The sequence below is a fragment of the Puma concolor genome, chromosome C1 (assembly GCF_028749965.1).
Source record: "Puma concolor isolate L17-30 chromosome C1, mPumCon1.1.hap2, whole genome shotgun sequence".
Classification (NCBI taxonomy): Eukaryota; Metazoa; Chordata; class Mammalia; order Carnivora; family Felidae; genus Puma; species Puma concolor.
In genome coordinates this window covers 184,183,165-184,209,127 of record NC_141674.1, presented here as the reverse complement: position 1 = coordinate 184,209,127, position 25,963 = coordinate 184,183,165, and the positions used below count along the sequence as shown (strand labels likewise).

The 25,963-nt window shown below is 41.8% G+C and overlaps 1 protein-coding gene and 1 long non-coding RNA gene across 5 annotated transcripts in view; one reads left to right on the top strand and one right to left on the bottom strand.

Moving 5' to 3' along the window:
* Window positions 1–715: 715 nt before the first annotated feature.
* Window positions 716–2,854, bottom strand: LOC147578608 (uncharacterized). Its single transcript, XR_015255410.1, has 3 exons — window positions 2,581–2,854; window positions 2,384–2,436; window positions 716–1,067 (listed from the first exon to the last, which is right to left on the bottom strand). It is a non-coding gene; the product is annotated as an uncharacterized LOC147578608 (long non-coding RNA).
* HECW2 (HECT, C2 and WW domain containing E3 ubiquitin protein ligase 2) overlaps window positions 2,654–25,963 on the top strand; it is a 369,345-nt gene continuing 346,035 nt past the window's right edge. For 2 of the 4 annotated variants that reach the window (XM_086719189.1, XM_025932459.2), the window contains exon 1: window positions 3,649–3,785. The gene's annotated coding sequence lies outside the window, so the exon portion shown is untranslated. Of the gene's footprint in view, window positions 2,833–2,861; window positions 2,984–3,648; window positions 3,786–25,963 lie in introns of those variants that run through there. The other 2 variants (XM_086719188.1, XM_086719186.1) reach the window with 2 other exon arrangements.

The following is a 25,963-nucleotide window of genomic DNA, read 5'->3' as shown; positions in this document are numbered from 1 at the left end:
TTTCAGTCTTTCCGTTAGCGTAGTTGATTGAAATTTCTTAAAAATTTTTTTTTTCAACGTTTATTTATTTTTGGGACAGAGAGAGACAGAGCATGAACGGGGGAGGGGCAGAGAGAGAGGGAGACACAGAATCGGAAACAGGCTCCAGGCTCTGAGCCATCAGCCCAGAGCCTGACGTGGGGCTCGAACTCACGGACCGCGAGATCGTGACCTGGCTGAAGTCGGACGCTTAACCGACTGCGCCACCCAGGCGCCCCTGAAATTTCTTTTTATTATTGATACTTTAGAAGAGTTTCTTTCCAGTCTACAGTTCATTATTGGAAAAGTTATATACATTTTTAAGATTATCGTCAAATATGGAAAAATCTCTACCAAACTTCTTTCCCATATATTAAGGTGTGGGGGGATTTTCCACATTCCAGTTCTGGGTCCATGTATTCCAAATATTGTCTACCCCGTTACCTGTATACTTACATGCTGGATCCTGAAGGACATATTCATTTGCTGATAAGGTGTCTGGCCCTCCACCTTTGTGTCATATTAACCTGTGGTGAGATAACTGTAGGCCTTTGAGCTGCTGGAATAGATGTCACTGTTACTATAGGCTGTGATGCCCATGAACTACATACATTTATTCCACTTACAAAGTCAATTTTCCCTTAGCCAGGTCCCCAAATGTCCACGACCACCATAATGCTTCCAGACAGAAGGGAAATTATGACAGAATGGAAGTTAGATGAAAGGATACAGCAGGCTCTTGAGATTAAAATATTTTACTGTTTAAACCTTTACAGAAATGTAAGACCATGGGAACATATTGCTAGGATTCCTCCTGTGGTGTTAGAAGGGGCTTGATGTTTCAGTTTCTTGGAATCTGCCTTTGGGTTCAGCTTTGGACACTACACTTCAGAGGCAGTGTTCACAAACTTGAGCACATTCATAGAAAGGAGGTAAGCTAAGATGATGAAGAGTCAGGACACTCATATAATCAGCAGTTAGAGTCCATGCAAAGATCTTGGGAGACACAATTCAAGTAGTGTACAAGTCTGTCCTCAGTTCTTGGAGTCCTGTGAGGTAAAAGAAGTATTATGACTCAATATTAGGAATCACTTTCTAGGGTTAGGCCAGTTTCAACATAGATTTGATCAGCTTGTGAAATACGAGTTTTCTTTATAGGAATGGTTTAAGGAGAGGCTACGTGAGAACCTGTCACGGATTCTGTGAAGGGGAGACTCAAATTAGGTAGTGGCGGTGATAGGGGATGGGGGGGGGGTTCAGTATGAAATAACCTAACCCTTACACACTTTTACAAGTCTGAGATTCTAGGATGACTTTGCTATTAATTTTATTTGACACCTTAGCCTCAGGTTTAATGCTTGGTAAATGGAAAATTTTAAAGATTAGATGGGGCTACTTTTAAGGTAAGAGGAAAAAAAATTTTTTCTTTAAACCTAAGGGCAGCAATAGAGATTCATTTTAGTGTTATTTATTTTTATGCTTTTTTATTTAAGGCAAGATTCTAACATAGTTAATCAATACAGGAGGTTAAAGGTTGGAGGTATGGAGTTGATGGGACTAAAGCAAGTTGTAGAAACAGAACATCATGTGGGATCTCTACGGATCCTGATTCTTCTAGTAGGAACAAAAACAAGCTTTTTTTTTTTTTTTTTTTTTCTTGCCCTTTGCTGGGAGGGGGGTTCCTCAATTCTGTGGAATAGCTTAGCAATGGACAGATGTCTGGGAATAATGAGTCAGGGCTTTTCTATGACAGGTAACAGAACACAATTGAAACTGGTCTAAGGAAATAAAGAGGAAGGGGATTTATTGGCTTCAGGGGTAGCGTTCATTCAGACATATTTGCCTCCTAAGGCTCAAAAGGCATTATCCTCTCTCAGCATTCCTTCCCTTGAAGTTGGCTTCCTTCACCTGCATTAGTGGTACCTGTTATCACTGCCTTATTAGTTGTCCTCGTTTAAAAGGCTTCTTGTTCTGAACTGATTCAGCGAAAGCCCCAGATGGAGTTCTCCGACCAAGATACCCATCTCAGAACCAATCTCTGTGGTCTGGACTATGATGACTGGCAGTTCTGGGGAGTGAGGATGGGAGGTGTAACCATCCAGAACCATTAAGACTCCTGGGCAAGAGGGAGGGGTAGTTCCCAAAGGGGGTAAAAAATTTTTTTCTTTTAACAGAGAAGGGTGGGGAAGATGGATAATACTGAGAGCACACACTCAAAAATTCCAAAATAATGGATATCCATTATTTAGGGGAGGGGACAATGTTTGGGGACTTCCTCTATAGGGCTATAGTTGTTAAACTGTAAAATCAAGTAAATCTTTCCCACATATGGATAGATATCATGCATAGGGGGCAAGATCCTTACATTTTGGCGTTTTTACTCTTTCCTCCAAGTGGGACTGAGAGTCAATGAAGATGCTACAGAAGAAGTAAATGGAAAGCTGAAGCTATTAATGCAGTAATTTTTTAATTTAGTGCCCTCTTTAGGCAAAGTACCCCGAAGCACTTTCAATAATCCATTTTTATTATGACCACACCCCGTGTAAGTGACATGAGTATTACCGTCTTGCCCTTGCAGTTGGGGAAACCGAGGCATGACACTCCTCCATTCAGCTTTTCGGTGGGATTTGGGCAGAGACCTGCTCGCATGACCTCAGAGGGTCTCCTTCCTCCACGGCGCCTCTCAGAACTCTCGTGTCCTTCGGCGTCGCAGGAGAGAAGCTCCGGATCCTCCGCAGCCTCGGGATTCGTCTTCCGCCCGGCTGTACCCGCCCCACTCTCCCGCACCTTCCTCAGGAGGTCCAGCTGGCCAAGGTCTGGCTGTCCCTCCCGTCCTTCCCCCTGCCCCCCGACTCCCTTTCCCCGGTCCCCGACGTGCAGGAAGCCCCCAGCCAAGCGCCCCGCAGGAAGGTGCGGGCAGATGCTGCCCAGGCGTCTAACGGGAGGGGCGCCGGCGCCGCCGGAGGTGAGCGGGCCGGCCCTGCGCTCTCCGAGGGCCGGGGCGCAGGGGTTGGTTGGGGCGGGCGCCCGGGCTAGCCCGGCAGGAGGAAGGTGGCGGCGGGAGGGAAGCCGGGCCAGGCGGCGGGTAGCGGCGAGAGGGGAGATCCAGGCGGGCCGGCGCACTGCTCGCGGGCGACGCCAGGAGAGCGAGCGCCGGGGAGCCGGACGCTGCGGAGCCGCTCGGGCACGCGCCGCGCCCCGCCGGGGTCGCCGAACTCGGCCGGAAACCTCCTCGCGGCGCCCGGACCCCCGGCGCCCTCTCGAGCGCGGGCGGGAGACATGGCTTCGCGCGTCCCCGCCGCCGCGGGTGCTGACTCGACACAATCGGCGGGTCGCGCGGGGGGCGCGGCGTAACCCGGGGGTGGGCGGCGGCGCGGAGCAGCCAGAGGAGCTCCGAGTGTCGCTGGGAGCGAAGGAAGATGCCAGCACAAAGGCGAGCGGAGACCCAGCCCGCTGCGGAGGGCGGCGGGAAGAGTCGCTGAGGGGCGCACCGGCCGCGCGCTGCTCTTGCGCCGCGTCTCTCCAGTCGCCGCCTCGGGTCGCGGGGTCGGGGACGGCAGCGCAGGGTCCCTGGGCCCCTTGGCAGCGGCCGCCGCAGTGGGGAGCTGCATGCGACGCGCGGCGGCGCCCCCGGCCGCCTGCTTTCCCCGCGGCGCGCACGGACCGGCCGGAGGGCGCCGGGGCCGCCGGTCTGGTCGACTGCGGGGGCGCCCTCCCGCCCCGCGGCCCCGTTCCCACCCGCAGCCCTCGGCGGCGCCGAGCCCCAGGTGAGTGTGCGGCCGGCGCCGGGCCCTGGCGCCGCAGGTACCGGCTAGCGGGAGGTGCCTTTGTTTTCCTCCCTCGCGCTCCGGCGCGGTCATTCATTTGACATTTTGGCTTCCGCTACCTTGAAATGCGGGTGAGAGACACCGGGACGTGTTTTCTGCTTTGATTATCCGAGGGAGCTGAGACTTTTGGGTCCGTTTGGGCATCATTTGAGGGAGAGGGGGCTTCATTTCTTTTCGGTTAGGAATGTTTTGTGGACATCCTCTGCTGGAGCTTGGGGCCTGGAGAAAACTGGGGCTGCAGATTTAGACGTAGTCGTTTCCGAGGACGTGCAACTGCAGAGGTCTGGCTCTTCCATGCCTGTCTTTTCCTCCCTTTGGCAGTGCTCAAGTGTTTTTCCTTTATGATTACCAACTTTAGGAACATCTTTACAGGCATGCTTATTTCTCTAAGAGTTGGAAGTCTTTGGAGACAATACTGAGAGCTCACAGAGTTACAGGGGATCGATGTTAAAGTTCGAGAAGGCAAGCATCGGCGATGATCATAGATAGAGGTGGACGGTAGGCAAACTTCCTGGGAGGCTTTAGCCTTCCTGGTATGTTTCTGCTCTCACCGCCCCAGAGTCAAGGAAACTCTGAATTCTCGCTGTACGTACACCTTTGTCAAAGGATGAAACTTGTCTTTTCTTGCGCAGTTTTCTGTACTTTGTCTTTTAGAAGAAAAATATTTTTATGCAATTAGTAGAGTCTTCCATTAGACCTGGTGAAATTTCATGTATTCGTTTGTCTTACCAGTATGATTTTCATTTTACTGTTTCTCCTTTTCCCTCAAGGGCTCATTTCTTGGTTGCCTAAAGAGAGCTTTCCCCACCCCCCTCCTCCCAACAGATGGCTGTACCCTCTGAGAGGTTATCTTTAACATGACACTCACATTACCTATACAGAGAAATCAGTTATATGGCTTATCTTTGGCATTATTAAAGCAAGAGGCCTAATCTGGATGGGGATATTATTAATGGTGTGAAAATCTGGAGCTTGCTAATCTGTTTGGTCATCAGAAGATTCCTGCAGGGATTGTTTATATAGTGTGGGAGACAGATGGCATCCTTAGCAGACAAGAGAAGCCCGGCATAAAGGGTCATTGTATTTTTCAGAAACTATCCACTTCACTGTTGGGAGGAGGGGTAGGGTGCTGTGGAGGGTGGGGAAGATGTAATTTTGATCTCCCAAAGGAGACATTATAACCTTACCATTTGATCTCCTAACCAGTTAATTTCTTCTTTCTTTGAGCATTTAAAAAGTCATCATTAAGTTGTTTGTTTTGATTATTTGTTTGGCACATTTTGGTCTCATTTGTGGTTATGTGAAGCAGTTTAAACAGTTATATTAGCAAAGATGTCTTTGCATTTAAGATTACCATACCACCTTTGGGGAGAAAACAGTCGTAACTTTCTTAGCTCTTGTTCATTTCAACAAAGGGCCCCTTGCTCACATACAGTCTCCTCGCTGGAAGGATGGTAGTCCAATCTGCATGAATTCATCCACCATCTCTATGGCAGGTGGTTCCCAGTCTTACAGCCCTTGCCCCCAGAGCCTCAGCTATGGATAGTACTTACCTTCTGTAATTACTTAGCCCAAGACATTTGCTTTACCATCGCCTCTATCACAACTTTGAGCAGACTTTGGCAGTGAATCTTTATGAATGACCATGGAGTCTGTGAAGAATCAAAGTCATTCTGAATATTTGAGATAAGCCAGCTGGAGCTTTTCTGCTCCATCCAGTATTATAGCTCTTTATGTGCTGTAGATTATAAATCTGGTCTTCCCTCTCCGATTGTGAGGGAAAATATGCCAGCAAATTAATATTCATCAATGACAGGACTAGATTTAATGAAGAACATGAGCAATGTTTGACCCCTCTGAACAGGAAATATGGAATAAAAGTAAGCATTGGCTCTGTTTTTCTTGGGCAATGTGATCTTGAGAGAAAAACATGGTTTCTTATTCTTTTCAAAGACTTTTTCACCCTTGATCTGAGCAAAAGGCAAAGAAACTTAGGTTGTTACCTGTAGTTGAGGACAAATGCTATAACCTTTTCTGTGGATGAATGTATTTTGCGGGAGAGGTGGCTTTTCGGCTCTGTCCAGTTTCAACGGGTGCCCTAGCGTCAGTGAAAGGATCTAACACTCGAAATACTTTTTAAATCACTGGCTGGTATCTGTGTACCCTCTTACCAGGTTGCTGTCTCGTGAAGTGTTGCTTTAAGAGAAACCCGAGGCTCCAGGCCTGAGGCTTGCTATGAGCCTGGCCTGGATCCACGTTTTAGTGTGTTGCTTTTTTCCTTGGGTAAAAATGGAACCAGTTTTGCATGGTGCGTTTAATAGGGAGAGAGAGCATGGAGTGAAAACCTTTCCATTTCCATTGTTGAAAGCCAGGCGTGACCTGAAAGAGAGAGGACTATATTTGAAGTTTGGTTGACCTAACAGAGACAGAGGTTGCTTCTTTATACACAGGATGTCTTTTGTATGGGAATATGAATGGGGAATTAGAAGAGTGACCAGACCTCCTAGTTTGTCTGCAACAGTCCTAGCTTATTCCTGTTGACCTATCTTAGTTATCACAAGCACCCCTATGCACGTTTAAAAGTGCCCTGGTTGGGATGATAAATTTTTTGGTCATCCTAGATGTTAAGGAATCTTGACTTTTCTTTACCACCCTCTCCGGACCACAGATTTGTCTTTTATTCATTATATGCAAAGGTAAGCAAGACAAACAAAACAAAACAAAACAAAAAACAAAAAATGCACACAGAAAAAAATATCAAGGAAGATAGAAGAATGAGGTAATTGATTATGTATTTATTTACACATACAGGAAAGAAATAGTTTTATCCTTAAGTTGCTAAGTGTCTGCTATGGCTCTAAGCCTATGTTATTATTGTCTTTCAAGAATGTGAAGAGCTAACACTTCCCCGTTTACCTAGGGCCAACAGGGCTTGCAGAGAAGAATGTGGTGAGCCTGCTCAGCCCATGAAAGTTCTCATAGGGGTTTGAGATTGTGCAGGTGACCTGGTAAGGGTTTGGGTTCCAAACCTAGATATTTGAAGCTTGTGGCATCTACTTCTGCAACTGTTGCTATCTACCTCGCCGAAGAATTGCCTGTTTGAAATAGTTCACTTGCAGTGCTGGCCAGTATGTGTTAGAATTAATTATGGCTGTCACCTTTTCCATACGCACTCCAATAAAATCTTCAAAATTGAGGTCAGCATAGGAAGGGGTTTATTTATCTCCTTTATAACTTGGATGACTATGTAATTCTTTTGTCCAGACAAGGACACTTTTGAGAGTAAAAAGTAGCAATAACTGGAAGAGGCACTGGGTCAACAAGCATAACCTGGGACTGTCCCAGGAAGACGATGATGTATGGTCATCTTAACTATGACCCAAGCCATTATCTTTTTATGAAGAATACCCATAAGATGGAAAAATATCTTTAGCTTCTTCTAGATTTGTTCAACATAATTTTTTTTTTTAAACAGAGGGAACAGTTAAAACATTTTTTTTAAATGTTTATTTATATTTGAGAGAGAGAAACCGAGTGCAAGTGGCAGAGGGGCAGAGAGAGAGGGAGGCAGAATCCGAAGCAGGCTCCAGGCTTTGAGCTGCCAGTACAGAGCCTGATGTGGGGCTTGAACCCACAAACCATGAGATCATGACCTGAGCTGAAGTCAGTCGCCTAACCGACTGAGCCACCCCGACTGAGTTCACCCATGGGTGAACACCCCATGTTCAACATAAGTTTTTATGCATGTGCATGCATGTACATGTATGTGTGTATTGTTTACACAAACATTGATCATATGTCTATAGACGTGTGTACTGTAAGGTTGAAATAAACCATTCAAGAAGGCCTAGTTTTTTGGAAAATTGTGGCCTTCATAATCTCTTCTATGGATTGACTTTTGAACTAAACTCTCTGCATCCAGCCTGTCTAAACTTTAAATCATCTCCTGACCTTGTGTAGTTTGAATACCAATCTGTTAGTATAATTCTTGTTTAAAAATCAGTGTTGGTTGTCACTTTCTGTTTAGTTCTCAAAGATCTGCAGATAGTTTGGTGGTTAGAAAGGAAAAGCAATGAAAACATTTTATTCACTGGTTCATTGACTCAACTACTATTTATTGGGCACCTTTCATAAGTCAGTGTCTGATCTAGTTGCTGAGGATATACCAATGAATAAAACAAGAGATCCCTGCCCTTGTGAAGTTCTCATTCTCTTGGGGCGGAAGGGTGGGATGGGAGACAGATAATTAAAAAAATGAATAAGTAGCTTAAATAGCATGCTAGAAGGAAGTACATGCTTTTGGAAGAAAGGGAAAGTAGAACAGGATAAATGTGTTTGAGTAGCCTTCCTGGGGAAAGAGATCCTAACTTTAAGCCAAGACTTTGAAGGAGGCGAGAGAAGTTACTCATACGGAGTTTTCCAGGTGCAAGGAACAGCCAGTGTGAAAGCCTAAAGGATGTGTTCAAAGATTAGCAAGAAGATCAGCATGATGGGGTGGGGTGACTGGGTGGAGTTGGAAATGAGATCAGAAAGGTGTTATAGAATTGGCAGAGCATGTAGGACCTTGATATTACAATATGAAGAGTAATTACAATGTCAGCAGAAATCCCATTGTGTTCTTAAAACTCATAATATTAAAAAGTTGTGTTTGTGCTATGAAGCCTGCACTGGTCAATATGACTTACATTTCACAAATAGTGCACTTCATCTTGGTTAATATACTCTTTCTGTCATTTGCTTACTGTTTATTTGTTAAACTAGCATATTTTTGGTTGTTGCTAGTCTTAAATTATACCCCCATTTTGCAAAAATAGAACAGTGGCTCAAGAGTGGTTCTTTGAAGTGTGAAAATAGTAATTAAAATAGTAATGTAAATGCTGGGGTTCAGAATGTCATAAACATACTTAGAGAACTCAATCCTGCTGCAAATATAAAATGTGAAATCTGTATGTATAAAAACAAGGGAATCCGTGATAATCTCCAAACAGTAACTGAAATTGAGAAGTGCTAACGGAAGTATGATGATGACTATCTTAAAGCTGTTTTTTTTTCTTGACTTTGCCATCCATTCGCTCCTAATTCCCAGTCGTTGCCTGTTATGAAACTGTCCAATAGTGGCATGAAGCCATGGATGTTTTGGTGTCATTTTCAAACAAAGCACAGTGGCTTCTCTGTTATACCATTGAAGTTTTCCAGGACAAACACACAACAGTGCTTTCCATTACAAAATTAACATATCCTATTGCTACAGGTAGGGAAGGGACTAAAACCCTAGTAGCATCATTAAAGGACTCTTGTAGCAAAAATAAGAATGAGTCATATTATTGGATAGACACTTGCAAAATCGGCTAGATAGCTAAAGACAAACATCCTTAAAGAGAAACCAGAAGTTATAGACAGAATTCCTCTGTCAAATGACACGGTTGGCTGTTGCATAAGAGCAGTGGAGTAGCATGTGGAAGAGCGATTCCGATCAAGTACATACTAGCAGATATTTCACTTTATGGTTGGATGAAACCACTGAGGTCATGCACAGAATGAATCAGCTCTTGGCACTTGTTCAGGGAGGAGTGCTTGGTGATGCTTTGTTCATTTATCACTGAAAACTCGTGCTACAAGAGAGGAGATTTTTCTTTTGGCTAACTGTTATTAATGAGACTGGAAAAGTTGCTAAGGGGGCAGGACTTACAGAGCACTAGTTTCATGTTCGAATGAGAAGGTGATGGCTTTGTAAAGAAAAGAAGCTCTACCTAGAAGCCAGTCTGTGTGCTGCTCCGTTCACAGAACAGATGTAGTGCCTTCTGATCTTGAGGGAATACTAGAAGAGAGACCTGGGTGTAGTCAAAGTGCAGCCCCCGAGTATAGGAGTGTGCTGTGCAAAGTGACAGGCAGGGAGCATAAGACTGCTTTTCCATGCTGACATATGCTGGCCATTTAGAGGGAAGGCACACGTAAAATATTTTATCTGTGGAGTAAGATGAATGTTTCTTCATGGCACCGATGAGAAACCATTTCTCTTCTATCAAGTAGCACACCTCAGCGATATACTCTGCCCACAGTGAGTGATGTCAAGGGCAGAGAGGCAAGGAAGAATTGTCAACAAATAAAACAATCTGCAACAATCTTAGGACTAAGAAATTTTTTCATTAGAGAAAGTTGGAGATCTACATTGACCGTAAAGGGTTACGGAGGTAATATTTTCAGTAATGGACAGTCCTTTAAATAATAACCATATTTCCTCTTGATGACCCATTAAAAGAATAAGAACACAAAGAAGTAGAACTTAGACCTACTAATTTTGATGGAGAGAAGGTACAAGTGTATACATGGTATTTGAGAGCATGTAGAGAACCATGCTGGGAGGAACCTAGGCCTTTAAGATTTTCATGGAGATACTGGGTGTTAGGGGGGGACAGGTAGAAAGAGATGGAGAAGTCTGACCATTGGACATCACTTTTTATATACTTTTGCCTTAGGCTTGGCTTCATTCGAGACAAATGGAGTTGATATTCAAAAGCTTTCAGGACATGATTTGTATTGCCCCTGACCTAACCTAGAAAAAATAAATGCTCTCTAGTGGTCTTGGATTCTGTATGCATAGGCCTTCTTCCCTTCCTCCCTCCTTCCCTCTCTTCTTCCCTCCCATCTTCTTTTCATTTGTTCTTTCCACCTTAAGTCATTTAATTGGCATCTTTAAGCTAGAAGAGACTTTGTGAGCCCATCTCTTGTATCTCCGTGTCTTAGGTGGATGCCTGTGCTACCCAGGGCAAGAGGGATAAGGGCCTCTAGGGAAAGGAAATTCTGTTCCTTGCTCAGCTAACCCACTCTAATGTGTAATGTCCAGTTATAGCATGCATTTAAATTTGAACCCTCATTCTTCAATGAAGATCCATTTCCCTTTTTTTGAATATAAATAAAGATGGAATCTTTGTCTTTTGTCTGATAACCCGTCTATATTGGTCACCATTATTTACTTCTAGAACATAAGCGATTCATGCGTTATTCATTGAACAAAATCGAGAGCTACATACGTGCCAGGCTCTATGCTAAGTGATAGGTAAAAAAGAGGTTGATAATTAGACATGGCCCTGCCCAGATAAAACAGAGAATCTAGTAGGAAATAGACAACAAGGATATGATAAACAAATACATACATAATTGCAAAGCAAATGTGGCAAAAATGTTTACATTTGTTAAATGTGGGTGGTGGTATATGGGCTGCTATTAACTTCTGAACTAGATGAGCTTCTGAATATATATTTGCAATGTTTCCTAAGTAAAAAATGAAAAAATATGGTCGGAAGCGTAAGTACTTTGTAGAGGGGACTTCGATAGACAGTGGAGTGTAACAGACTTCCTTTGGATGGAGTAGTCAGGGAAGACCTGAAGTGCACCTCATTGCCTGCCTATGTAAGAGGGATAAGGGTCACTTGGACAGGGTTCAGAGAAGAGTCACAAAGGTAACTGATGACATGGTTGGAAATAAGACGTATCTATGAGAACAGTCTCGAAGAACTGGGGATGCTGAGCAGCGGGAGAAATTTACCTGATGCGGCGGGGTTGGCTGTCATTTTGTTAAATTTATAGGGTCTTTTACACAACCGCATTCTCTTCAGTCACGTCCCATGCTCAACAGCAGGCAAGGCATGTTATTCCAGTTAGAATTATGTGTGAGAGGAAAATTGAACTTTTGTGCTTTAGCTGAGGAAAAATTGGAAAGGACCTGAGAGACCAGTTCAGCCTTCCTGTGAAGAAATATCTCTTTAATGTTCTTCACAGGCGGTCATCAAGTTCTTAGGAGATCCTTTCCATGCTTCCTCTACTCAGAATGGGGTGGTGGTGAGTGGGGCACTCACTCTGGTTTACTTTTATTAGGCCGGTCTTCTTTCTGTCCCGTAAATACCCCAGACTCCTCTCTCCCTCAGTACCTTCCTTCTACCACAGGAGGCACTTCCCACCTGGAACACCCACCAATTGAACTTACTCTCCAGGCCCTGTACCTCCATTGCCTTTCTGTATACAATCTGAAAACAGTAGTTTTCCCATTTTTCCCGTCTTACCTTTCTGAAGAATATGGCATTTCTTGTAGCATATGTAGCTTCCTTTGTCAGTGACTGACAGAAAGGGCGGGTAGAATCAGTGTCATAATCTGAGGGGATAGAAGGAAGTGGGTTTGGTTTGACATCTTCCCCTCCAGATGCTGATATGCCACCCTCATATCACTGTTTTATAGCAGTTAATATCATAATCTTCTTTGCTTTAGATGGTGTACTAGTTATTTTGTTTCTTACCAGCCCTTCGCCAACTAGGTTTTAAGCACCCTCAATATTTGGAAACTTGGCCAACACCTGTGTATAATGCCCAGTATTGATCATGGAGTGAATATACAATTATCAATGCCTAGTGGTTGAAAGGCATTGTTTCTTTCTCATGGACCATTATGAAAGGTTATTATTTATATAAATCAGATATTAAGTTGGCACAGATACTAAATAATTAACATTTTGTAGTTTTTAAAATGGCAGAAAGTCAAGTCTTGGGGGTCTGATTCATTGAGATAATTCTAATCTCAGAACTCCTTCTTCCTTTGTAAGTCTTCTAACTCCTTGCTAGTCAAAGTGTAGTCCATAGACCGGCAAGCATCAGCATCACCTGGAAGCTTGTCAAAAAAAAAAAAAAAAAAAAAAAAAAAAGAAATGCCGAATCTCAGGCCCCACACCAGAACTACTGTGAATCAGAATCTGCATTTGAACAAGATCCCCAGCTGTGTTGTATTAGGGAAAGCAAAGTTGGAGAAACATTGTTTTAACTTACCAGAATCCCGAAATTTAGGAGGAGCATTTATCTTCAAAGAGAAGGAAGACTGGAAATGAGGATTTCATCAGTCTCTGGGTGAGATTGTCAGTGCTTTCTGCAGTGTGGCCTCATTACGCTGCTTCACGTAGAAGCTTCCAGGCCAGAAGATGTCTCTGTAGGAGTGTCCTGGAGGAATTTAAGTGGGTGATATGTGTGAGACATGATGGTGATTACAGGAATTTGAAGCAGTTGTTGGAGCGAGAAACTAGGAGAGCTTGGTAAAGGCGGAGGGGCGTGGCCATGCAACCTAATACTGAAAATAAAGGAAGAGGTCTTCCCTTTAGAATCTGAAACAATTTCTGATGCTGAGGGCTTGCACTTGTCTTAAAGTCTAATGCCTCCAGAACCAGCACGTCACAGATGAAACCAGCTGGATGTGCTGTGCATGGAGACCTTGTAGAGTGGTGAGGATCATGGAGAGGCATTCTTCATCAGAGGGGAGAGGGGGCCACTCAGCTCGCTCTGTTGTTACCACATGGGAATTTGGGTCTAGCATGGCCAAATCTTCACATTTTTCAAACGAAGCTAGAAATGTAAGTTTGTATGTAAAACATCTCTTGAGTGGTAATTAAAATGTTTTTAGAACAGCACAGGCCAAACAAAATTCATATGCTGCCTGCATCTGTTTTACAACCCTTGTTCTGGAGCCACAGAACATATGAGATTGTATCACTGCTCAGCTTTTATGATGCAGGGCACAAACACAGAGGTGTTTGGGTTTTGGTAGGGACCATTTTGGATCGTTATTAAGTAAAAGAAATGAAAGACATGAAAGAAAGGAGCTGCATTTGTGTTGATGACCTGACAAAATGTATATCTGCAGAACCTTGGTGGCTAAAGGTATTTGAAAGAAAGAGTTGGGGGCTTAAAGGAATACAGTTTAGGTCCTGTGAGATCTGAAGGGGGTTGGGATGAGGGTGAGGAAATGGAGACATGGAAATTTCTTGGTACACGCAAGCTGGGATCCCACACAGCAACACAGCAATCAGGGCTGGGGGGCTGGACCACAACTTGGACTTTCTTGTGTTGGGAGAGGAGTGTGACGGGAAATAGAATTTGAGTTAATTTTTCTTTAGCATCTGGTTGTTATATTTGGGTGCCTGCTAATATTGAACGTTTGCTGGAATTAGATTTTCTTTTTTTTTTTTTTTTTAATTTTATTTATTTTATTTATTTTTATTTTTGGGACAGAGAGAGACAGAGCATGAACAGGGGAGAGGCAGAGAGAGAGGGAGACACAGAATCGGAAACAGGCTCCAGGCTCTGAGCCATCAGCCCAGAGCCCGATGCGGGGCTCGAACCCACGGACCGTGAGATCGTGACCTGGCTGAAGTCGGACGCTTAACCGACTGCGCCACCCAGGCGCCCCTGGAATTAGATTTTCAATTAAAGTTTGTCATGGTAAAATTAGCATTTTATATATTTTGAAAGTGAAAACTAGGAGAAAGAATCAAAATTCTTTCCAAATATTTATTATTGATTATGTTTCTTGTTAAAAAACTAAGTTCCTCAAGGGTCAGTACTGTTTGTTATTTATCTTTGCATCCTGGCATCTAGCACAGTCTGGGTTAGTGAATGTTTGTTGATCTGAAATGATTGTAAGGCAAAATGTAATTTATTTTTCATCTTGGAAAATCATTCTGTAGGTATTCATTTTCCTCACTGATTAAAAAAAAACGATAGCCTTATTGAGATAATAATCCTCATACCATGAAATTCACCATTTTAAGTGTACAATTTGGCGAGTTTTCGTATATTTGCGAAGCTGTGCGACCACCACCGCTAGGTAACTTCAGAACCCTTTCATCCCTCCCAAAAGAAGCCCAGTTACTCATTAGTTACTCACCGTGACCCTTCCTCCCACCTCCTGGCAACTGCTGTCCTACATTCTGTCTCTATAGATTTGCCTATTCCAGACACTCAGTTTGTGAGATTGCGTCTCCCTGCTGACATCATGGAGCCTGCTGACATCATGGAGCCTGCTTGGGATTCTCTCTGTCCTTCTCTCTGCCCCTGTCCAGCTTGCTCTCTCTCTCTCTGCCTTCTTCGCACTCACATGCAAGCATTCTTTCTCTCAAAATAAAATAAATAAACTTAAGAAAAGGTGGAGTTATATAATATGTAGTGTTTTGTGATTGGCATCTTTCACTTAGTATAATGTTTTCAAGGTTTATTCATGTTGTAGTGTGTATCAGTACTTTGTTCTTTTTCTTTTAGAGAGAGAGAGAGAGAGAGCGAGCACAGGAGTGGGGAGGGGGACAGAGAGAGAGAGAGAGAGAGAGAGAGAAAGAAAATCTTTTTCAAAAAGATTCTTTTTAAACTTTTTTTTTTAACTTTATTTGTTTTGAGAGAGAACGAGCACAAGGAGGAGAGGGGCAGAAAGGGAGGGGGAGAGAGAGAATCCCAAGCAGGCCCTGTGCTGTCAGCACAGAGCCCAACACGGGGCTCGAACTCACAAACTGAGAGATCATGACCTGAGCTGAAATTGAGTCAGACACTTAACCGACTGAGCCACCCACCCAGGTGTCCCAAGAGAGAAAATCTTAAGCAGCCTCCAGGCTCGGTGCAGAGCCCAATGCAGGGCTCTATCCCATGACCCTGGGATCATGACCTTAGCCAAAATCAAGAGTCAGATGCTCAGGCAAATGCTCAACCGACTGAGCTACCCAGGCTCCCCTATTTTGTTCTTTTTTATAGCCAAATAAAATTGTACTGTATGGATATCCCACATTTTGTTTATCCATTCACCAGTTGATGGACATTTCAGATGTTCTCACTTTTTGGCTGTATTATCAATGATTCTGATATGAAAACTTGTGTAAAAGTTTTTATATGGATATGTTTTCAGTCCTGTTGAGTACATAACTCAGAGTGTAATTTCTGGGTCATATGGTAACTACATTTATCATTTTGAGAATCTGCTAAACCATTTTTCAAACTGAGTGTACTATTTTGCATTTCAGTCAACGTGTGAAGGTTCCAATTTCTCTGTATCCTCAGCAACACTTTGTTATTTATTTTTCTTTTTGACTTTAACCATCCAAGGGAGTATTAAGTGCTATCTCATTGTGGTTTTGATTTGCTTTTCCCTAATGACTAATGATGTTGAGCATCTTTTCATGTGCTCATTGGCCATTTGTATATATTCTTTGGAGACATGTCTCTTCAAATTCATTGCTTATTTATTTGTTTATTTATTTAGAGTGGAGGCGAGGTGGGGGGGGGGGGCAGGGGAAGAGAGAGAATCCCAAGCAGGCTCTGCACTGTCAGCGCAGGGCCTGAAGAAGGGCTTGAACTCACCAACCGTGAGATCATGACCTGAGCAGAAACCAGGAATCCGACATTTAACCAACTGAGCCACCCCAGGCACCTCTCATTGGTAGTTTTTAAATTGGGTTATTTTACGTTTGTGTTGTATGAATTCGTTTTATATCCTGGATCCTAGACCTTTATGAAATACATGACTGGAAAATATTTTTCCTATTTTGTGGATTATCTTTTTCCTTTCTTGATAGTGTCATTTAAAGCACAATCATTTATAATTTTAATGAAGTCCAGTTATTATTATGTTTTTCACCCTTGTGCTTTTGGTGTCATACCTATCCTTGTTGGTCTAATTATTATGTAAGTTGTGACAAGTAGAATATTAACATCTCCAACTATTGTTGAATTGTCTTTCTCTCAACTCTATCGATTTGTACTTATGTATTTTATAGTCCTGTTCTGAGGTACATACATTGTTTATATCATTATGTCTTCCTTCTGAATTGACTCTTTTATCATAAAATATTCTTCTTTCTCTCTAGTTACAGTTTTTGTCTTAAGGCCTATTTTGTCTGATATTAGTATTGCCGGTCCATCTCTTTTTTTAAGTTGCTCTTTGCACGATATATCTTTTTCCATCTTTTTACCTCCATCCTGTTTGTGTCTCTGAATCTAAAGTGTCTCTTTTAGGCAGCAAGTAGTTGGATCACTTAAAAAATATGTTCTGCCTATCTCTGCTTTTTGACTAGAGTGTTTTAGCTAGTGACTGGAATGTTTAATTTATTTGCATTTAATGTTAATTACTGACAATAAGATTTTATTTGTCTACCACTTTGCTATGCTTTCTGTATGCCTCAGGTCTTTTTTATTCAGTTCCTTCATTACTGCCTTGCCTTGTGTTAAATATCTATTTTCTAGTGTGCCATTTCAGTTCCCTTGTTGCTTTTAATTCCCTTGTTGATTTTCATAGGTCTTTATTCTGTCATGACTGATAATATTATTATGATATTTTTTGAGTTATATCATTACGTTTGCTGTGGGGATTACAATAACCTTTTTAATTTAAAACAGCCTTACTCAGATGAATTTCGGAAGTATACAGAAGCTTCAATATAGCTCCATTCCTTGCTTTGCATATTATAAGCCCATCACTGCACTTTTTTTTTTTAAAGTTTAATTTTGAGAGAGAGAGCACACGCGTGCATGTGCAGGCAAGTAGGGGAGTGGCAGAGAGAGAGAGGGAGATGGAGGATCCGGATCCCAAGTGGGCTCCCTGATGACAGCAGAAAGCCCTATGTGGGGCTTGAACCCATGAACCATGAAACCGTGACCTGAGCTGAAGACAGATACATAACTGACTGAGCCACTCAGGCTCAACTGTCAATGCAGTTGTTCTTAAATCAGATAATAGAAAAGGGTTATAGCAAATACATTTATGTTGTCTTTTACATTTAACTACGTAGTTAGCTTTACTGATTCTCTTAATGTCTTTGTGTAGGTTGGAGTTAATGTTTGGTGTTTTTTTCATTTCAGCCTCAAGGACTAACTTTAGTATTTTTTGAAGGACAGATTCTCTAGTGACAGATTCTCTCAAGTTTTGCTTAAATGGGAATGTCTTAATTTCTTCTTCATTTTTGAAGGATAATTTTATTGGATGTAGAAGTCTTGTTTTACCTTTTTTTTTTTTTTTTTTTTCCAACGTTTATTTATTTTTGGGACAGAGAGAGACAGAGCATGAACGGGGGAGGGGCAGAGAGAGAGGGAGACACAGAATCGGAAACAGGCTCCAGGCTCCGAGCCATCAGCCCAGAGCCTGACGCGGGGCTCGAACTCACGGATGCGAGATCGTGACCTGGCTGAAGTCGGACGCTTAACCGACTGCGCCACCCAGGCGCCCCTTGTTTTACCTTTTTATTTCACTGCTTTGAATATGCTGTTCCACTGCCTTCTAGCCTTCTCTAGTGTCTGATGAAAAATCAATTGTTACTGTTATTGAGAATCCCTTTTATGTGGTAGACTTTCCTGCTGTGTTTAAGTTTCTGTCTTTTGACATTTTGACTATGATGTGTCTTGGTGGGGTTTCTTTACAGTTTATCCTACTTTGGGTTTGTTGAGCTTCTTGGATGTATAGATTAATGTTTTCATCAAATGTGGGAAGTTTTTGGTCATTATTTTGTTAAATATTCTTTCTGTTCCTTTTCCTTTCTTTGGGGGATTCCCCATATGCATGTATTGATACAATATTTGTTGTTCTATAGATCTCTGAGGCTCTGTTAATTTTTCTTCATTCTTTTTTTTGTTCCTAAGACTGGATAATTTCAACTGACATGTCTTCAAGTTCGCGGATTCTTTTTTCTGCCTATTCAAATTGTTGAATCCCTCTAGCGAATTTTCCATTTTGGGTATTGTACATTTCAACACCTGAATTTTTAATCTTTTTTTTTAAATAATTTTTGTCTCTATATTGATATTGTCTGGTGAAATATTCTTTTTATATTCTACTTTAATTCTTTAGACATGGTTTACTTTAATAATTTAAACATGCTTATAATAGCATATTTAAATCTTCGTTTAGTATGCCCCATCTGGATTTCTCAGGGACATATTTAAAAAAAATTTTGGGGGGCACCTCGTGGCTCAGTCAGTTAAGTGTCCAACTTCAGCTCAGGTCATGATCTCGTGGTTCGTGAGTTTGAGCCCGACATCAGGCTCTGTGCTGACAGCTCAGAGCCTGGAGCCTCTCTCTCTGCCCCTCACCATGCTTGTGCTCTCTCTCTTTCTCAAAAGTAAATAAACATTGAAAAATTAAAAAAAAAATAAAAAAAATTTTAATGTTTATTTGTTTTTGAGAGAGAGATAGAGAGAGAGAGAGGGGGACAGGGTTCAAACTCATGAACTGTGAGATCATGACCTGAGCCAAAGTCGATGCTTAACTGACTGAGCCAGCCAGATGCCCCTCTTAGGGACATACTTTAATTTACTACTTTATTTCCTATGCAGGGACCAAAAACTCTCCTATTTATTTGTGTGTGTGTGTGTGGGGGGGGGTAGGTTTTTGTTGGAAAGTGGACATTTCAAATAATATCTCATTGCAACTCTGAAAATGAGATTTCATTCCCTCCCCAGGGTTTGGTACTTTTGCTCTTTGTTGTTATTTGTTTACAGACGTTTCTGAATAAATTCTGTAAAGTCTATTTTTTGTCACATGTGGCTACTGAAGCCTCTGCTTAGTTGCCTTAGTGGTCAGCTAGTGATTTGACAGAAATTTCCTTAAATGCTTGGAATGAATAAGTCCTTCCATTGGTGCTGAGAAGCCCTGGGTGCATGTTAGGGTACATCTTCAGCAATCAGCCATGCTGCTATTTACAACTCTGCCTTGGCCTTCAGTTGCTGCAGGCATAGAGGCTCAATGTCAGCCAGAGATGAAAGATGAGGGTCTTCTCAGGTATTTGTTGCATGTGTGTGTAGTGCTACATATGCATGTGGTCTTCTATATCCCAAGGAATATGTCAGAGCTCTTCAAGTCCTTCTATGTACGTCTTATTCCGCAGATTTTCGTTTTAAGTTTTTTAGTCAGCCTCTCCCCCCACTTCCCCGCCCCCCCCGCCATAACTGGTATTGCTGCGTCAGGTGTTTGCAGTGTTAAACAACTGTTTTCTTTTCTTTTTTTTTTAAATGTTTATTTATTTTGAGACAGGGAGAGAGAGTGCGCCAGTGTGTGTGCACACGCGTGTGCACGCTAGCAGGAGAGGGGCAGAGAGAGAGAGAGAGAGAGAGAGAGAGAATCCCAGGGAGGCTTGACACTGTCAGTGCAGAGACTGACACAGGGCTCGATCCCACAATCATGAGGTCATGACCTGAACTGAAATCTAGAGTTGGAGGATTAACCAAATGAGCCACCCAAGTGCCCTAAACAATTGTTTTCAACAAATGCTGAGAGGCTAGAGCTTTTTCCAATGAGTGATCCCTGAGTTGGGCCCAGTAAACACAAGGCCTGAGAATGGGGCTTTTCCAGGTCAAATAATGACAGTTCTCTGGGATAGGGCCTTTTTAGGGGAACTCCAAACCCATTTTGCCTTCTCATGGATCACTAGAGTACTGGCTTTCTCAGTCATTTGTGGCTGCAAGGATGCTCATTTTCAAGGGTACTGTGATACTAGGGAGAGAGTGATGGAAACAGGGAAATTAAAATCCTACAAAACTCAGTGTTCTTATTGAGATTCAAACATTCATGACTCAAGTATCATTGTAATGTTGTAAGTCTTTTGTTTATTTCCATAATTTTGAAAAAGTTGATTTTGACAATTTTTGGTAGCTTTTGTGCTTTTATGGAGGAGCAGATTTTGGGAGATTCTTACTTGGCTATTCTGGAAGTGCTTCCCCCTCCTACTGAATTTTACCACTGGCTGCTAGAATGTGATGTTACAATTGATTGGCTTCTTTTTTTTCTCTTTCTTTCTTTCAAGATTTTGAAGCATGATTTTTTTATTTAATTTATTTTTATTTTTTAGCATTACTTATTTTTGAGAGAGAGAGAGAGACAGAGCATGAGCAGGGGACGGGGAGAGAGAGACACACAGAATCCCAAACAGGCTCCAGGCTGTCAGCACAGAGTCCACTGTGGGGCTTGAACCCACAAACCACGAGATCATGACCTGAGCTAAAGTTGGATGCTTAACCAACTGAGCCACCCAGGCGCCCCAGAAGCACCATTTTTATTATCTGTTTTCTTTTTTATCTGTTTTTTTTTAATGCTTTTTATAGGTATATACTTCTTTAAACATCCATGTGTATACTTTAAAAATATTTAAATTGAGGTAAAATACATGTAACAAAATTTTGTTGTCTTAATTAACCATTTTATTTAAAAAAAATTTTTTTTTTCAACGTTTTTATTTTATTTTTGGGACAGAGAGAGACAGAGCATGAACGGGGGAGGGGCAGAGAGAGAGGGAGACACAGAAGCGGAAACAGGCTCCAGGCTCTGAGCCATCAGCCCAGAGCCCGACGCAGGGCTCGAACTCACGGACCGCGAGATCGTGACCTGGCTGAAGTCGGACGCTTAACCGACTGCGCCACCCAGGCGCCCCATTAATTAACCATTTTAAATGCACAGCTCGTAATGTTACGTACATTCACTCTGTTGTATAAGCAATCTCCAGAACACTTTTCATCTTGGACAACTGAAAATCTGTACCCATTAAACAAAAATTCCCCATTTCTCCCTCCCACTAGCTCCTGAAACCACCATTCTACTTTCTGTCTTTATGAATTTGACTACTGTAGCTACCTCATATAAGTGGAGTCATACAGTATTTGTTTTTTTTTTGTGACTGGGTTATTTCATTTAGCATAATGTCCTCCAGGTTCATCCAGGTTGTAGTATATGTCAGAATTTCCTCACTTCCTAAGGCTGATTAATATTCTGTTGTATGCATTTAACACATCTTGTTTATCTGTTCATCCATCAGTAGACACTTGTGTTGCTTCTACCTTATGCTATTGTGAATATGAGCATAGATCTACACATCTCTTTCAATTCTTTTTAGTATATTGCTTTTATTTATTTATTTATTTATTTATTTATTTATTTATTTATTTATGCATGCATGCTTTGTGTGGCAGCATGTACAGAAATATCCAACTTGATAGTTTTCTTAAACAGGTTAGTAAACTAAATGAGTTTCTCAGATTTTGCTATACAGTACATTCTTCATTAGACCCAACTAAGTATTATTTTCTGATTCTTCCCGGACTTAGACATTACCTCACTTGTTCTCCCATTTTTAAGCTGGTAAAGTTTAAAAAATTTTAGATGACTTGACGCCATGTCAGGGGTTAGGAAACAAATAAATTACAAAATTAAATGGAACCCAACTTCCGATTCCTAGTTGAAACCTTAAGTTGCTGTGTTTTGTTATTTTTTATGTACCTAAATAAAAAAGAGTGTAGGGATAAGAATTCTTGTAATCCTTTTGAATAAGAAACCAACATGGGATTTCATAGTTTAAATTTCATTGATAAATGAGTAGGCTACTGGGGACACATATTTAGGGATAGAAAGTAACAGGTTTAGTCATGTAATAGATGTGAGTGGCCATACATTCTTTGTACATCTGGGGAGCAAGCTCAAATACCTGCACCATGTGGGAAGGTAACATGAATCTGTGAAGCAAACTAGATGAGAGCTCTGGTAAGCTGGACCTTACATGTAGTTTCTAAAGGGACAGCTGTTACCAGCTCCTTCCAGAGTGTTGCCCCAAGATGCTACATAAGCTAGTTTTTCTTTCTTTCTTTTTTTGTTTATTTTTGAGAATGACTGACAGAGGGTCAGAGAGAGAGGGAAACAGAGGCTCCAAAGTGGGCTTTGTGCTGAGAGCAGAGAGCCTGATGCAGAGCTTGAACTCGTAGAGCTGTGAGATCATGACCTGAGCTGAAGTTGGATGCTTAACCAGCTGATCCACCCAGGCACCCTGATAAGCTAGTTTTTTTAAAAAGAGAAATTAGAATTTTTATGTGTAATCTTCTTATTTAAAAAGAAACGGGCAGATAATTTAAAAGTGAAAATAAAAAATCATGCTGCCCAGCCAAACAAGATTGCAAGCTGGATTTATGACTTTGATTGAGGTCCAGGAATTTATAAATTCAGGGGGTAGCCTGTTTGATGGATACCACATAAGCGATATGTTTGTAGTAATTGGAGAAGGTTGACTAGGGTAATTACGATAATACCATTTCTAGTACTGCAGAGGACTGTAAGGGTCATCTAGCGTGTCTATTTTATCGTATAAAGAAACAAGACCCACCAAAGTTATGTGACTTGCTGTGGTACCTGCTAAGACTCTTGGAATCATGCAAAGCAAGCTTAAGGATAACAATGCCAGCTGCTCTTTCTTAGTCCAAATGCATTTGGACTTCTCTTGTGTTATTTTTAAAGAAAATTTTTAAGGTTTATTCATTTTTCAGAGACAGTGAGACAGAGTGAGAATGGGGGAGGGGCAGAGAGAGAGGGAGACAGAATCCGAAGCAGGCTCCAGGCTCTGAGCTGTCAGCACAGAGCCTGATGTGGGGCTCGAACTCACAGACCGTGAGATCATGACCTGAGCTGAAGTCAGATGCTTAACTGACCGAGCCACCCAGGCCCCCCCCCCTTGTGTTCTTATTTACAATAACTTAGGTTTATATAGAGCTTTTCCATGTCATTCGCATATGTCATCTCCTATAATCACAAATTGTAGCACAGAGGTTATTCTCCTTGGGCCAAAGAAGAAACTGAGTTCCAAAGAAGTTTTGTGACTTATTCAAGTTCACATAGCTAGCTAGTAATGGATAGTGTGCCCATTATACTTTCTCTTCAGCCTGAGATACCTTTGAGATTATTACAGTGGGACAACAGACACAAATGGGGATAGTCCTTGGTAGTCTGGGACAGGGTCACTTAGTGATAGTGCTGAAATTAAGGATCTAGTCTCCTTATTTGTATTGTAAACCTCACCCGTCACAGCAAGAAGATAAATAATATGATAAAATAAAGGTTTCTTAAGGAGAAAACGCAGAAATGCTGAATAGACCAGAAGGCTATAAAAGTATCCTGCAGAAAAAGTAGACAGAAGGCATTTCTTGGATAAGTTTTGGTGTTTATCAAGGAGGAGTTGACATTTGAGACAAAGTTTTATTTCTATAATTTTTCTTAGGTTTTTGACTAGTGCTTTTTAAGGCTTGTTGTTTTCTTGCACTTAATTTTATTCACCATTCTAGTCTCTATTTTGCATGAGGTGGGGGTGGGTAAAGTTCAGTCCTATGAGGTTTTAAGTTGGTGTCACTGTCAGACATGCTTTTGGGAACTACAGTTTCATGTAATGAAAATAGAACGATAACTACCATAATATAGTTCTTTTATTTAGAGATATATTTGAGGGTTATAATAACTTCCCGATTTTTAAAGAAACATATAAGTTGACCTTGAATGAAGTTCTAACTAGTCTAGCTAAATATGGAAATAAAGAGATATTAAGAAAGAGAGAACAAGTGAAGCAAAATATGCAAAATCTCCAATTAAATATATCTAAAGGAAATACGTCTGCAGTGATGTGTTTTATTGTTTTATTTATTTATTTAAGTTTATTTATGTATTTATTTTGAGAGATAGAGAACACGTGCATGCCTGACGATGAGGGGCTCGAACTCACAACCTGAGCCGAAACCAAGAGTCGGACGCCGAAATGACTGAGCCGCCCAGGCGCTCGAATTGTTTTCTTTTTAGACATGTGTATCATTAAAGTGAAACAAGACTAACTAGATAATTGTGGTATATAAGATTAAAAATTTGTTTTCATCCAACAACTTTTGGGGGAAATAAAATATTCCATTTCTCAATTTCCAGAATCTGAGAAGGTTTTATTTAGTGCTTGCTATTTAATTCTTATTGAGGGAAGGATGAAATTAATCTGGAAACAAACTTAAGAAGGCATATTACCACAGATATTTTTATTATATGAGGTAGGGAAGCCTCTGACTTTTGCTGAAGAACGTAGTTAGTTCCAGGATTTCTTTGTGACAATAGCCCCTATCAGTGTTGGCTAATTAATTCTGGTGGAACACCTGGAATTATGGGAATGGCCCATTCTTGCACTTTCCATCTACTTTTTCCTTAGGGCAACTAGTTCTGTAGGTATGTGGTCGGCTGCCTTAGAGGTTGTCTCAGGTGAGAGATATACCAACTGTTTTACTCTGACAAATAAGGGTCACCGGTTTAGGACATTTTTCAGCTAGCAACATCTTTCTTGTTACTTAGCACCCAATCGCTAACCCAGTGCCTTCTATTTTATATTTATTTAACATCAGCACCCCATTTCTGTTACCACTTCTTATGGTTGTTTGGGTATGAGCTAAGCTAAGGAAGTGTCCTCAAAATTACAGTGGCCCTAAAGATAGAAAAGCTTACTTCTCTCCAACATTTTCTCTGGCCATTTTTCACTTATTTTTTATCTGAGGTAGTGTTTTGGAAAAACTTCAGTCCTTCCCTCCTGTGTATCTCCTTTGCGTTCACACAGAATACTTCACTTCAGACACTTCTGGTTACCAAATGTGTGGAGGTTTTCTCCTAATAAGCAGTTCTCTGGCACACCAGCTGGTTGTCCTGTAATTTAACTCATTTCTGACCCTATGTGCCTGGAGACAGCATCAAATGCCACAGGTTAAGGGCTCAGTTCCACAACTCTGCCATTTCACATGCCAAACACAAGTGGTAGGTCCCCAGGTTACCTATCACTTCTGGTCAACTTGGCTACAAATTGGAGGTTCCCGTGACCTTTGGATTAGATTAATTTGCTAGAGCGGCTCATAGAACTCAGGGAAACACTTAGGTTTACCAGTTTATTAAAGGATATAGTGAAGGACACAGATGAATAGCAAGATGAAAAGATACCTAGGGTGAAGTCTGGGAGGGTCCTGAGTGCAGGAGCTTCTTTCCCTGTGGAGTTGGGGTGCACCACCTCCCAGTACATGGATGTGTTCATCCACCTGGAATCTCCTTGAACCCTACACTATAAGGATTTTTATGGAGGCTTTATCACCAAGGCATGATAGATCATTCACTCTATTTTCAGCCCTTCTTCTCAAGAGAATGGGAGATAGGGTGAAAACACCAGGCTTCTAATCATGGCTTGTTCTTTCCAACAACCTGCCGTCATCCAGGACCCCACCTAGAGTCACCTGATTAGAACAAAAGCACTTCTATCTCCTAGGAAATTACAAAGGTTTCGGAAATCTTGTGTCAGGAACAGGGATCAGAGAGTACTGCATATTTTTTTCTATTATTTCACGGGTAGATGGGTAGTCCAGGATGGACGGGCCCTTTAGCACTGCTTGATTCCTGTGTTTTGTTGCTCCGCCATCCCTTAGGGTGCTGTTGTCATCTGCATGGTTGAAGCTGCCTCAGTTCCACATTTGTGTTCTAGCCTGAGAAAGGGGAGAGGCATGTAACACGGCAGGTACAT